The following is a 14,509-nucleotide window of genomic DNA, read 5'->3' as shown; positions in this document are numbered from 1 at the left end:
ACCAGAGATGAGCAACTAGAAATGTTCCCACACACGCCTTCTTGGAACCAATCATTTTAAAAGATGCTATGTGATGTAACCCCTTTTTCCCCTTCCCACTCTTTTCCTTTATAAACCCCTACTTTTAGAAGGTTGGGGCTCTCTCCCACTCCCGCTGCGTCCGTCTGTGTGGATTGAGTCCCTGCTTAAGCTTGATATTAAAAGAAACCTGTTGCTTTTACATTCGAGTGTCTCGGCTTCTGTGGCGGTCCTCTAGGTGACTCCTGGGTGACCGGGGGTCTTGGCTCCTGGTCAGGGGTCTTGGCACAACAATGTGGAAAGTGTGAAGCACATTCTCATGTGGAAAGATTATATAGTCTAGTTTATATGGTTAATTTAAGAGAAATCATTAGAAAAAGACTGGAACAGAGTTGTAAGCACATAGAAAGTAGCACTTAGAGGTATATGTAGAGAGACTCAGAACACACACATGCTATCTGCCATGTGCTTTCCTGAAGAGGGAAAGTACCAAAGCAGAAGAGAAACTGAGGGACTTTGGGAAAAAACTGGAGTAGAGCCTCGAGCACGTGGACTTGAGAGAAACTGAGATTTTCCAAGAGAAATTAGGCTGAAGCTGCTGCCATGTGAAAAATAGAATCTAGGAGCTTGTTTAGGGAAACCTGGGAGGGACCCACATGGCAGTTAAGAGGAAAAACAGCGAAGCTCATGAAAAATATTGAGGACAGATATCAAGGCAGAGACCAAGAGACTCAAAGAGGAAATGAGTAATGATGAGATTTACACTCATGGTTACTCCAAGTTGAGAAAAATTACATAGGTGGCAAGCCTACAGTTTGTGAGAGCACCCATGTAGTAGATACGGAGTGTAAGAAAGTGTGCACATGGTAGATTCAGAAACCAGAGGAATGTCATGCATGTAATCGAGAGCAGTGACCCCAAACTAGAAAGCAGAGACAAGCAAAGTGTTGAGTGGAGATCTAGAAACGAGTGTAGATCAAGAAACAATGCAGTGCTCTCCCACCACCCGCACAAGGCGCAACTCAGGATAAGAGCTGGAGAGAAACTCTCTCCCTCTCTCTCTCTCTCATCCAAAGAGTGGGTGGTGCTAGACGGCCACAGCTTTTATAGTATCTTCACCTGATTGGTTAGTAGACTTGGTGGGTGGATTTCAGAGCTAGCACCACCTGAGCCATTTTATTTAGATGGCATGTTAGATGGTGGGCAGCAGGGGGCGCTGTAGATCAATCGCAATTAGACACAAGTTTTATTTCTGCCAAGTTTCTTCTTGTGCCAGGGCGAGGTGACAGACACCTCTTGGTCCTCCTTGAGCTTCAATCCCTGACTGAAGCTGCCTTAAAACGCTAGCTTTCTCCTATCCCCCTTCATCTTCACATCAATTAATTGTTAGCATAGGAAACCCCTTCTAAGTCACAGGATGAGTTTAAGCCAGTGTCCTCTGGTTCACACAGGAGTGGCTACCCTGAACCTGAATACTGTGCTTGAGCTCAAGGCTGGTTGCTGAACTTGCATGCATTTCTATAGCCAAGGTTGCCCTGGCACCTGCCCCTGCCTCCTTGCCCTCCAGAACAGGGCCCACTCTCCTGGTCCTGACACCTACCTCACAGTCTATAATGACATTATTGTCTTTTGCTTACGATTGCTGACAGCTGTTCCTGTCCCTGTCACAATTGTCCCCCAACTTGCTGCAACCCAACCTGTTACTTCCTGCTGATTCTGCGAACCTGATCACCCACCCTCAGGACTGTCCCTTGCTACCATACTCATCCCACGCCACTTCTTTACATTTCCTTCATCGGTCTTCACCTCATCTCCCAACTATTCTGTCATGTGGGCACTTGAACATAAGATTCATAACTTAAAAAGGCCCACTTAGAGAACTTTGTGTCAGGGACTCGGTGGCAAGGCAGTGTCCTCTGTAATCCTATCACTTGGGAGGCAGAGGGAGGAGGAGTGCTACAGGGTCAAGGCCAGCCAAGCTACATAGCAAGTTCCAGGGTAGCCAGGGCTTCATAGAAAGACTCTGTCTCAAACAAACAAACAAATAACTAAACAATACACTTCTGAATGAGAAGGGGTCATTGAAGAAATCAGGAAGGAGTCGGGTGTGGTGGCACATGCCTTTAATCCCAGCAAGTGCTGGGAGGTAGAGGTAAGAGGATCACCATAAATTCCAGGCCACCCTGAGACTACATAGTCAATTCCAGGGCAGCCTGGGCTAGAGTGAAGCCCTACCTAAAAATAAAAGAGGAGGAGGAGGAGAGGAAACCAGGAAGGCTATGAAAATCATAAACTCAAATGATAACAAAACAACATGGTGTGTCCAGAGTGAGTAGGCCACACTCCTAGTTCATTCCCTACCTCCCAGTTCTCTGGTCCCGGTACCCCTGCTGCTGGGTTGGGGCTGCCTGGACCCTGTGAGCTTGCTGCAGAAGCAGGCCTTTTGCTCTGCCTTCCTGATTGACCTGCACCTGAGTCCCCAAGTCCCAGATACCTTGCTCCAGAGGGCGTGTGTCCAGAGTGAGCAGACCAGAGCTCCTGGGTCATTCCCCACCTCCTAGTTCCCTGGGTACCAGTACCCCTGCTGATGGCTTGGTGTGGTCTGGACCCTGTGTGTATGCTGTGAAAGCAGGCCTTTTGCTCCCATTTCCTGACTGACCTGCCCCTGGCTCCCCAACTCCCATTTCCCTTGTGATGAAGAGTGCACGCAGGCACAGTGAGGAGGCCTGAGTTCTCAGCTCCCTGCCTCCCAGCTCCCCAGGTACCCTTGACGCACTTGCAACCGCCACAATCTGTGCATCGGCAGTCACAACCCCATCCTATTCCAATCCGGTTCACATTTAAAACAGAACACTCACTGAAGACCCTACAAGGACAAACACTTGCTCCCTTCTCAATAAAATAAGACTTTATTCCCCAAGATAGGTAGACCACAATGCAAAAAAAAAAAAAAGTCAGAAAACTGAGAGAGGTCCACCACGGATGCCTAAGACTCACAGTGGAAGCCTCCAATGCAAAACACAGAGAAGACAACTGAAATTGAATCTGAAAATGAAACACAACAAGCTATGTGACACTGGTCAAGAGAATTGCTGAACTGGAAGCACATCATCAAAAAACTAACAACTGCATAAGTGAAATTGAGAAGAATCAGCTCTTAGAGCACACAGCTTTTGTCACTAGGCTTAGCTTAATTGAAGACAACCAGAGAGGCCTCACAAGAGATAAATGAATTGAAGGTGAGTCAACAAATAGAGGATCTCAATAACAAGCTGACTAAGCTTATTGAAAACATGATCAAATGCAAGAATGAATTCCAGGAAGCATCAAGAAAATCAGACCTTGGAGCTGGGCATAGTGGTGCATGCCTTTAATCCCAGCACTTGGGAGGAAGAGGTAGGAGGATCATTGTGAGTTCAAGGCCACCCTCAGACTACATCATGAATTCCAGGCCAGTGTGGGCTAGAGTGAGACCCTACCTTGAAAAACCAAAAACACCTCTGGAGGTATCACCATACCTGATCTAAAGGCATACTGCAAAGCCATAAAAAGAGACATAAAGACCAATGGGACAGAATTGAAGATTCAGCCATTAGGTCAAGGAACTATAGCTATTTGATCTTTGACAACAGTGCCAATAATGTAGACTTGAGAAAAGACAGCATCTTCAACAAATTGTGCTGGACAAATTAGATAACCACATGTAGAAAAATGAAACTAGACTCACTCATCTCACCATACACAAAAATAGACTCTAAATGGATTAAAGACCTCAATACAATATGTGACACTCAGGCTGGAGAGATGGCTTAGTGGTTAAAGTATTTGCCTACAAAGCCAAAGGACCCAGGTTTAATTCCCTACGACACATTAAACCAGATGCACAAGGTAGCACATGTGTCTGGAGTTCGTTTGCAGCAGCTAGAGACCCTGGCATGCCCATTCTCTCTCCTTTTCTTTCTTTCTTTTTTAAAAAAAATATTTTATTTTCATTTGTTTATTTATTTGACAGAGAAAGAGGGAGAGAGAGAGAGAATGGGCATGCCAGGGCCTCCAGCCACTGCAAACAAACTCCCCCCTTGTGCATCTAGCTAACATGGGTCCTGGGGAATTGAACCTCGGTCCTTTGGCTTTGTAGGCAAACACCTTAACCACTAAGCCATCCCTCTAGCCCTTTGTCTCTCTTTCAATCAGTTTCTTTATCTCTCTCAAATAAATAAATAAATAAATAAATAAATAAATAAATAAATAAATAAATAAGACCTAAACTCTTTAACTCCTGAAAGAAAAAATAGGAGGAACTCTCCTTGATATACGACTGGGAAGGACTTCCTGAACCTCCCCAGTAGCCCAGGAAATTAAACAATCTCTCAACCAATGGGACTTCATGAAACTAAAAAGCTTTTGCACAGCCAAACATAGCATAAGCGGAGGAAACATTACCCACAGAATGGGAGAAAATTTTTGCCAGCTGTACCACTGACAGAGGCCCAATATCTAGAATCTACTAAAGAACTAAAAAAACTAAACAATTAAAAATCAAAAAACCGTGCTCGCTTCGGCAGCACATATACTAAAATTGGAACGATACAGAGATTAGCATGGCCCCTGCGCAAGGATGACATGCAAATTTGTGAAGCGTTCCATATTTTTATTTACCACGCTATCTGGCTGGAAATTCTTGGACTTTTAATAATCTCTAAAATGAATCTGTTGATTTAAAAAAAAAATCAAAAAACCCACTCAAAAAATGGGGTAGTGGGGCTAGAGAGATGGCTAAGCAGTTAAGGCGCTTGCCTGAAAAGCCTAAAGAAAACTTGTTTGAATCCCCGGGTCCCACATAGTGGTCAGAGGCAAAAGTGGCAGAAGCATGCAGTGTCACACATGCGCACAAGGGCCGCCTGGGGTCCGCTCACAGGGGCTGAAAGGCCCTGGCATGCTCGCGGGCTCGCTCGCTCTCTGTCTCAAAAATTAAGTAATAATTAAAAAAATTTTTTTTTTCAGTTTTTCGAGGTAGAGCCTCACTCTAGCTCAGGCTGACCTGGAATTCACTATGAAGTCTCAGGGTGGCCTCAAACTCACAGCAATCCTCCTACCTCTGCCTCCCAAGTGCTGGCATTAAAGGCGTGCACCACCATGTCTGGCTAAAAATACATTTTAAAAAATGGGGTAGAGAACTTAATAGAGAGCTCTCAGTGGAAGAAATACAAATGGCTAACATACACTTAAGAGAACGTTCACACTGAAACATCTGTATCTCACCTTCCAAGGCTCAAGGTCCATTGCAGAAGAGGTGGCAGAAAGGATGTAAGAGCCAAAGGAAGGGTAGGACTGCTTACAACGTGCTCCTGCAGACACAAAATGGCCTGGATATCCATGACCTTGCAGTGCCTGACACTACCTACACAAGACCATCATAATAGGCAGGGAAAGATCATGACATCAAAATAAAAAAGAGACTGATTGAAGGGGGAAGGAATATGATGGACAGTGAAGTTTCAAAGGGTAAAGTGGGGGGAAGGAGGGAATAACCATGGGTTACTGTCTACAATTTTGGAAGTTGTCAATTAAAAAAATTATAAAACAAGAAATAAAGAGAATGTTCAACAACCCTAACCATCAGGAAGATGCAAATTAAAACAACTGTGAGATTCCACCTTACCCCAGTAAGGTTGGCCATCATTAAAAAAATCAAACAACAACAAATATTGGTGAGGATGTGGGGAAAGAGGAACTCTCATCCACTGTTGGTGGGAATGCAAACTTGTACAACCACTAAGAAAATCAATATGGAGATTCCTTAAAAAGATGAATATAAGCCTGGTATGGTAATACATGCCTTTAATCCCAGCACACTTGCGAGGTGGAGGTAGGAGGATCACAGTGAGTTCAAGGCCACCCTGAGGCTACATAATGAATTCCAGGTCAGGACCAGAGTGAGACCCTTGAAAAACCAAGAAAAAAAAAAAAAAAAAAAAAATATATATATATATATATATATATATATATATATATATATATTAACAGACCCAGTTATTCTCTTACTGGGCATTTACCCTAAATGCTTCATGCTTCAGTACAGAGATATTTACTCATCCATGTTTATAGCTGCTCAATTCATAAAGCTAAGAACTGGAATCAAAAAACCCAGATGCCAATCATTGGACAACTGGATAATGAAGTTGTGGTACATATATACAATGGAATTCTACTCATCAGTAAGAAAAAATGATACAATGAACTTTGTAGGATTGCTGTGGGTGGACTTAGATCATATTCACCAATCACACACAATCACAGCAAGACAAATGCCACGTCTTCTCACTCATCTGCAGTTCCTAACCTGAATCAGCTTGAGTTTCTGGCATACTGGTCAGGCAAGTTGAGGCCAAGAGTACAGGGATGGAAGGGTTTGCGGGGTGGGGAAGGCTGGGGGTAATAAACATAAAACTAAACCCAAAATGAACTCATACCATAGAAACCTTTCATCTTAAAGTTAGACTATAAGATATAATCCTCAACAGGAATACAGGGGGAGTATCTGAAAAGACAGGCCCTGAACAAGGTAGGACGAAGCCTAACCTTAAAATATTTTGTGTCTGACATATAACTCCCAGTTCCAGATATCAGTGCTACCCACACTAAGCTGTTGATTAGAGAGACCTGTGAGGTCCCCCAAACCAAGACAGGCTTCTGTCAAAGCACTTGATTACCTGTCTGAGGTAAAAGGTTAAAAAAAAAAAAAAAAAAAGACCCTAATGTTAGAGACTCCATATGCTGCCGACACAGAGCACGCAGCGACCTGGCTGGAATCCAGAAGAGAACCAGCCCCAGGCAGTTAGCCTATCTAGTGCTAGAAAGCGCTACATGAGCGACTGAGGGGAAGTGGCCAACAATGGTGTGAGCAAGCAGGGCTCTAAGCCAGTTAGAAACCACTAGACAGGTAAGAAGTACACACCAGTGCCATGGGGACACACAGCCTTGGTGCGTAACCAGTGGCCTTGGCTAAGAGATCCACTCAGTGGAAAGGAACCCATATCTGGAACTGGGAACTAGGTGTGAATCCTAAGGAGACAAAGATTGCTCTCCGATGTCAAGCTCCCACTAGTCTTTGCCTGAAAGGGGGGTTATATCCATCAAAATCTCCCTAAATTAATAACACTTATCTAATGTAACCTATGCTGACTTCACTCACTGTTGGAGAATCCACTTTTATTTTTCAGAAGGTAGCAAGGCCAAAGCAGATAAACGACCCCTCGCATTTCAGCCAAGGCCCAGGTAAAAGTACATAGGAACTGGGGAGATGAGCAAGAATGCTGCTTCCATGATGAGCCTGACAATCAGCACCAGGGTGAAGGAGACAGATGCTGAGGACACTCAACACTTACCACAGCAGAGATCCAGAGGCACCTAAGATTTCATCACTGAAGTAGACTTAAAACTCAACCACCATGGCTCAGGGAATTTTGCAGAAGAAGGGGTGGAAAGATTGTAAGAGCCACAGGTTGGATTTCATGCCCAGAGGCATTGCCTCCCCCCAATCACTGACAGATGCTCCGGCAGTGTATAACCCATGGGGAATACCAGCAACCCCACCGAGGAGGCCCTGCAGGTGGGGGCAGGGAGGAGGAAAATAATGGCACCAACACGTGATGTATCTACACAAGTACGTTCTTAATAAAAAAAAAAAACACAACCTACAAAAATCTATAGATTATAATGAAGGTAAGTCCTAAGATGGCTATTGGCAGCTTTGCATGTTTACATTAAGAAAGTAGAAGGCTGGAGAAATAATTTTGAGATTAAGGTGCTTGCCTGCAAAGCTGAAGAGCCGAGGTTTGGTTCCCCAGGATCCATGTAAGCCAGACGCACAATTCATCTGCAGAGTAGTTGGAGGCCCTGGCACACCCATTCGCGCGAGCGCTCTCTCTCTCTCTCTTTCTAAATAAATAAATAAATAAATTTTTAAAAATTAGAGAGTTTGGAGAGATGGCTCAGCAGTTAAGGCACTTGCCTGCAAAGGCTAAGGACCCAAGTTTTTTTCCCCAGTACCTTCTTTCCTGCCTCTTTCTCTCTCAAATAAATAAATAAATAAAGTAAATGTTAAAAAAAAAAAAAGAAGAAGAAGAAATTAGAGAGGTCACAAAAAAATAATGCTATACCTTAAGGCTGTAGGAAAAATAATCAAGCCAAACCAAAAATCAGTAGACAGAAATAATGAGAAACAAACAAAAACAACACATACAATCAATGAAACAAAAAATGGGTTCTTTGGGGCTGGATAGATGGCTTAATGGTTAAGGCACTTGCCTGCAAAGCCAAAGGACTTTGGTTCAATTCCCCAGGTCCCACATAAACCAGATGCACAAGGTGGCACAGGTGTCTGGAGTTCGTTTGCAGTGGCTGGAGGCCCTAGTGTGCCCATTCTCTCTCCCTCTCTCTCTCTCTCTCTCCCCCCCAACCCCAGGCTCAGAAAGGCAAACACGGCATATTCTCTCTCATATGTGAAACTTTTCATCAAATGTTCAGATTTTTACGTGTGTTGGAGTAAAAGTCAAAAGTAGAGGCCAGAAGCCTGAAAGGGGCCAAGAAGAGGGTGGAGGAGAAGGACTTAATACTTGTAGTTAAGATTGTAGCGAGTCCCAGACCGGAAATTAACAGAAGACCACTCATATAAAAATTTTCCAAAAGAGTCTTTATTCAGCCAGACAGCAACTGTCCCCTCACAACAAGGAGGAAAGCAGCCTCTTCCTACCTTTACAGTGAGGTGGGTTTTTTTTTTTTTTAACTTATTTATTTGAGAGAGAGAAAGAAACAGGCAAAGAGAGAGAGAGAGGCTGCGAGAGCGAGCATGCTAGGGCCTCCAGCCCCTGCAAACAAACTCCAGACACATGTGCATCTGGCTTGTCGTGGGTACTGGGGATGGAACCTGGCTCCTTTGACTTTGCAGGCAAGCGCCTTGACTGCTAAACCATCTCTCCAGCCCTACCCTGAGTTTTGAAAGGCAAAACCCACATTCCTTTACAATGACCTGAAATGCCCCCCCCCCACACACACAATTGTTTTTAGCAAGAACAAGCAGGCATGATTACAACAGCAGAATTTTTGCAGTCAGCACCAGGTATGAAGCAGGTACCCAGCATCAGGTCATCTTGACCTCAGGGCGACAGCAAACACCAGATGCCTTACTGGGACCCATCCACAGTCTTGTAATTATGCTCTGTGTTAATCTCTAATCTCTTATGGCTCCCTGAGCATGTCAAGATGGCTGCGTGGCCTAAGATGGCCTCCCTCAGGTCTGTTTGCAAGAGGTTGTTTCAAGATGGCAGACTAAGAGCCACACCAAGGAAAGCTGGGAGTGGACAGAGCCAAGGTAACACAGAATGAACTCTTCCAACAGAAACTGGGGGTGTGTAAGGAATTATCAGGCCAAGCAGAACCTCAGCACAGAGGCAGGAGGGGGACAGGGCCACCTTCAGCTGCCACACACCCCGTGAGCATTGGCACTGGTCTGTGGCCACTGGGAAGAGCTTCTACTTGCTGGGCCCTGCTTGAGACAGTAAAAGCAAAACCACCAGGAAGGGGTTCTCTCACTCACAACAGCATTGCAAAATCAAAAAAAAAAAAACAAACAAAACAACAACAACAACAAAAAAAAAACAAAGGGGAAGACAGCAGGGACCAGCTAAGCAGCTCTAGATCAAGCACAGACATCTTTCCACAACCTCATTTCCCCCATATGCCAGCACAGGCACCAGGAAACACTGGAGATCCGACCCCCCCCCCCCAAACAGCGTCCAGCACAGCTGATCTGAAGAGCACATCCTAACCAGCTGAGCCCAGCCTCTAACACCCCCAAGGGAAACCAGCTGCACACTTAATGTAGGTGAGACAGAAAGTCACCTCCCCGCAAAATAAGTGGTCTATATTGTATTAGGAAATTATATACCCCAAATCTGGAAACATAGCTTGTACTGGAGGTACTAATTGCAACTTCCATATCAGGGCAGGTTGCTAAAGATAAGGATCCCACAGACAAAAAAAATTTGAAACCTAGCCCACTAATAAAAAGATACTGGTGTGTTAGATCTGTTGTACATTTAGTCTACTTTGCCATTCTTAAATAAATTGTGTATTAAGGGTATTAAGGTTAACTCTTGTCACTTTTGATATTTCTTTTCTTTTTTTTTTTTTTTTCGAGGTAGGGTCTCACTCTAGCTCAGGCTGACCTGGAATTCACTATGTAGTCTCAGGGTGGCCTTGAACTCATGGTGATTCTCCTACCTCTGCCTCCCGAGTGCTGGGATTAAAGGTGTGCACCACCACGCCCAGCTTACTTTTGATATTTCTTAGTTTATAGTGCCCTATAAACTTTTTTCTTATGTCTATCATAGGGCAGGGTCTCAAACAGGCCCAGGCTGACTCAGAATCCATTGCAGTGCAAGAAAGTCAGCCTCCCAATTGACAGAAATGAGTATGCACCAATACACCCAGCCAGTCCAGGACACTTGGTCTTGTTAGTTTACCTGCTTGTTTTAATCCCCACACATGCATAAATATTCCATGCTAGTTTCATTTGCATTTATATATTGCTCCGTTAAATTTTAAGATTGTTCTGAATTTTCCTGCACCCATCCTAGTACTGGAATCTTTTTTCCCATCCACAACTTGTTTACTTTTCCTCCCTTTCCAAACTCTTGTCCATATTCTTTCCTACTTATCCCCTCCTCCCTATTCTCCATAATCACAGCCTTCCATCGCCCCAACAGCCTGTAAACTCTGTGAGAACTACCAGGACCCCAACTTCCCTCTACCAGATGCTTGTGCCACCTCCATCTTTTCCAAAGTAAATACCAGTCCCCACACTAATTCACCTTCCACTGCTCCCAGTTTTAAGTAAACAAAACCCTAGCAGCCAGGCATAGTGGTGCACGCCTTTAATCCCAGCACTTGGGAGGCAGAGGTAGAAGGATTGGCTTGAGTTTGAGGCCGCCCTGAGACTCCATAGTGAATGCCAGGCCAGCCTGGGCTAGAGTGAGAGCCTACCTCGGAAAAAAAAAAAAAAAAAAAAAAGCCCAAATCCTCGCATGCTCCTACCAGCCTTAGTCTTTTACCCACCAGTACTTACCGATTCAAAGGAATGTTAGGACTGGAGAGATGACTCAGTGGTCAAGGTGCTTGCCTGCAAAGACTAATGACCCAAGTTTGATTTCCCAGTACCCATATAAAGCCAGATGCACAAAATGGTGCTTGCATCTGGAGTTCATTTGCAGCTGCTGGAGGCCCTGGCATGCCCATTCTCACTTTTCTACCTCTCTCTACTTGCAAATAAATAAGTTAAAATAAAAAAGGAACATTGTTAATCTGATAATAGAATATTTTCATAGCAGACATATCCAACAGCTTGGGTCATTCCTACTCTTATTCTGGGAGTAATATAGAAGCCACAGCTAGCACCTTGAACTCCTCCCCTGAAGATAGTTATAAGCCTAAGAACTACATCAGATACCTAGAAAACCCAAGCAGTGAATAACTCAAGATGAAAAAAATATCTTTGTGCAATAATACAATAAACACACACACCCACACCCACACACACACACACACACACACACACACACAAAATCAAGCTGGGTATGGTGACGCATGCCTTTAATCCCAGCCCTTGGGAGGCAGAGGTAGGAGGATCGCCGTGAGTTCAAGGCCACCCTGAAACTACATAGTGAAGTCCAGGTCAGTCTGAGTTAGAGTGAGATGCTACCTCAAAAAAAAAAAACAAAAAAAATCAAGATAACCTAATCCCCCCCAAAATTATAAATCCAACAGAAATGATAGTGTGACTGAATTAGGTGAAATGCCAGATGGATAATTCAAATAAATGATTATAAGTATCTTCAAAGGAATCAAAGAATAAAAAAGAGGGCACAGTAGATATATAAGTAGCGAGGCAAAATACCAGAATGCTCTAAGTCAGGTTGAGGGAGGAGATGGAGGAGAGAAGGGAGTAGGAGGAGGGTAATCAACATTAAGGATGTTATAAATAACTCATATGGAAACCCACAACTTTGCTTGTTAGCTAAACTATATATATTTTAAAAAGAGAGTTTGTGCAGAAGGGTCCTGTGAGTATGGAAAATGTTGTGCTCCAGAAATCATAGATTGTTACAAGAAAATTTCAGTGCCCAGGGTGGGATACCTTCCAGTAAGTCAGGGGAGTCCCTGCTACCCCCAAAGCATTCCAGGATAATGTCAGTGCTCTTGGTTGCCCATGTGAACTAGATGGTAAAACCCCATTGCTAAAGACGCCACATGCTTGGACATAGAAATCAAGCGGGAGCTGGGCTGGAAGCCTCGTCCCTGTTGACTAGCTGTCAGAATGCTGAGAAGACCTATGCAGCCTGTTGTGGGAGAAAAGTCATGAACAGTCTTTTAAAATTTTTATTGAAGACGTGTATAAGTATAGATAATATACCATGATCATAATCTCCTCCCATGACCCCCCCATGTCTCCCTCCTAAATAAATCCTCCCTCCACTGAACTCCTTCTTCCCAATTAGTCTCTCTTCTATTTTGATGTTATCATCTTTCCCTCCTATTATGCAGGTCTTGTGTAGGTAGCATCAGCCACTGTGAGGTCATAAAAATAAAGGCCACTTTGTGTCTGGAAGACAGTGTTGTAAGCAGTCCTCACCTTCTTTTGGCTCTTACAGTCTTTCCAACTCCTCTTCTGCAATGGTTCCCTGAGCCTTGGAGGGTGCAATAGAAAACTCTCATTTAGTGCTGAACACACCACTGTCAAATCACCCCAGTGGTCACCGCCATCTGAAAAGAAAAGCTTCACTAGTGCTGGAGAGATTGTTCAGCAGTTAAGACACTTGCCTGCAAAGCCTAAGGAACCAGGTTTCAATTCCCTAGAACCCACATAAAGCCGGATGCAAAAGGTAGTGCATGCATCTGGAGTTTGTTTGCAGTGGCTAGAGGCCTCAGTGCACCCATTCATTCTCTTTCTCTCTCACTCTCTCTCCCTCTTTCTCTCTCTCTTGAATAAATAAATAAATAAATAAATAAATAAATAAATAAATAAAATATTCTAAAAGAAGGCTTCTCTAACAAAATAAAAAATTAAAAAAGAAAAAACAAAGGTTTCTCTAGCTAAAAGTGAGAATCACTTTAATATACAGGCATAAACATAGGTGCTTAGAGGGCAGTTTGGTGGGCACAATATACACATTTAGGCAAACAACAGTAGTAGTTTCCCCCCACCCTGCCCTGGTGCTTATGACCTCCCCAGCCATAGGCTTTTCACTAGGTTTTCAGTACGAAGCAGGAAGGCCAATCAGAGATACATTGGTTTCCCCCAAAACAGACATGCCACCATTGTACCACTTGGCACATTTGGCCTGTGTGGCCAGCTGTCAGACTTGCAGGGTCACTCCTGGTTAACACCATTTCATCAACAGTCTTAACCAGCAAAGGATCCTGCAAGCCTTACTGCTGTCCAGGTAGGCCAAATGTGCCAACTGTTGCAATGGTGGCATGTCTGTTTGGGGGCAAACCAGCTGCTCTCTGATTGGATTTGAGGCCCACTCCATGTAAGGGAATTCATGCCTGGTACTGAAAACCTAATCAAAAACCTAAGACTGAGGAGGTCATAAGAAACTACTACTGTTGTCTGGCTAAATGGATATATTATGCTGACTAAGTTGTCCTCTAAATACTTGTGTTTACGCTCATATATTAATGTTACTTTTGGTTAGAAAGCTTCTCTGTTCAGATGGCGGTGACCACTGGGATGATCCAAAACTCACCACAGTGCTGAGAGTGACGGAGAGTGCTCAGCACAGAGACATCTCTATCACACGAGCCACGGCTCAGGGTCCGTGTAGAAGAGGTGGCAGAAAGAAGGTGAGGACTGCTGTCAATGCTGTCTTCCAGACACAAAGTGGCGTTGACATTCATGACCTCACAGAGGCTGATGCTACCTACACAAGACCTGCATAATAGAAGGAAAAAACATCAAAATAGAAGAGAGACTAGCTGGAGAGGAAGAGATTCAGTGGACAAGGGTATAAGAGAGGGAGGGAAAAAGGAAGAGTGGTGGGAGAGAATTATGATCATGGCATATTGTCTATATTTATAGAGGGTGTAAAAAAAAGGTTTTCAAAAATACTCAGTTCCTGGAAATTTAATTTAAATTAGTGGCTCCCAACTATACTCTTGTTAAACAAGGCAAATATCTTAAAAACCACTTGACCATATCTGACCATATCCATACCAATTAGGAGGAAATAACAACGTGAAGAAAAATGAAAAGGCTTCACACACATAATTCCATGTGTGTGGTAAGGTAATCCAGAAATGTCACGACATGCTCGTGGCTGTAAGAAAACGCTTCATCAGTAGCACAGCACAGGGCGGGACGCAGTCGAGGAATTCCATAATCCAGTCTTCAGCAATAAGTCAGGACGAGTAACTCAAAACAGCCTCCAGG

At 43.9% G+C, this 14,509-nt stretch overlaps 1 non-coding gene across 1 annotated transcript; it reads left to right on the top strand.

Annotated features, from left to right (window-relative positions):
• Window positions 1-4,567: 4,567 nt before the first annotated feature.
• Window positions 4,568-4,671, top strand: LOC123455144. Its single transcript, XR_006633703.1, has one exon. It is a non-coding gene; the product is annotated as a U6 spliceosomal RNA (small nuclear RNA).
• Window positions 4,672-14,509: the final 9,838 nt, after the last annotated feature.

This window comes from Jaculus jaculus, chromosome 15 (assembly GCF_020740685.1).
Source record: "Jaculus jaculus isolate mJacJac1 chromosome 15, mJacJac1.mat.Y.cur, whole genome shotgun sequence".
NCBI classification, from domain to species: Eukaryota; Metazoa; Chordata; class Mammalia; order Rodentia; family Dipodidae; genus Jaculus; species Jaculus jaculus.
Note: the sequence above shows the minus strand (reverse complement) of the source record. Positions and strands in the feature narration are given on the sequence as shown.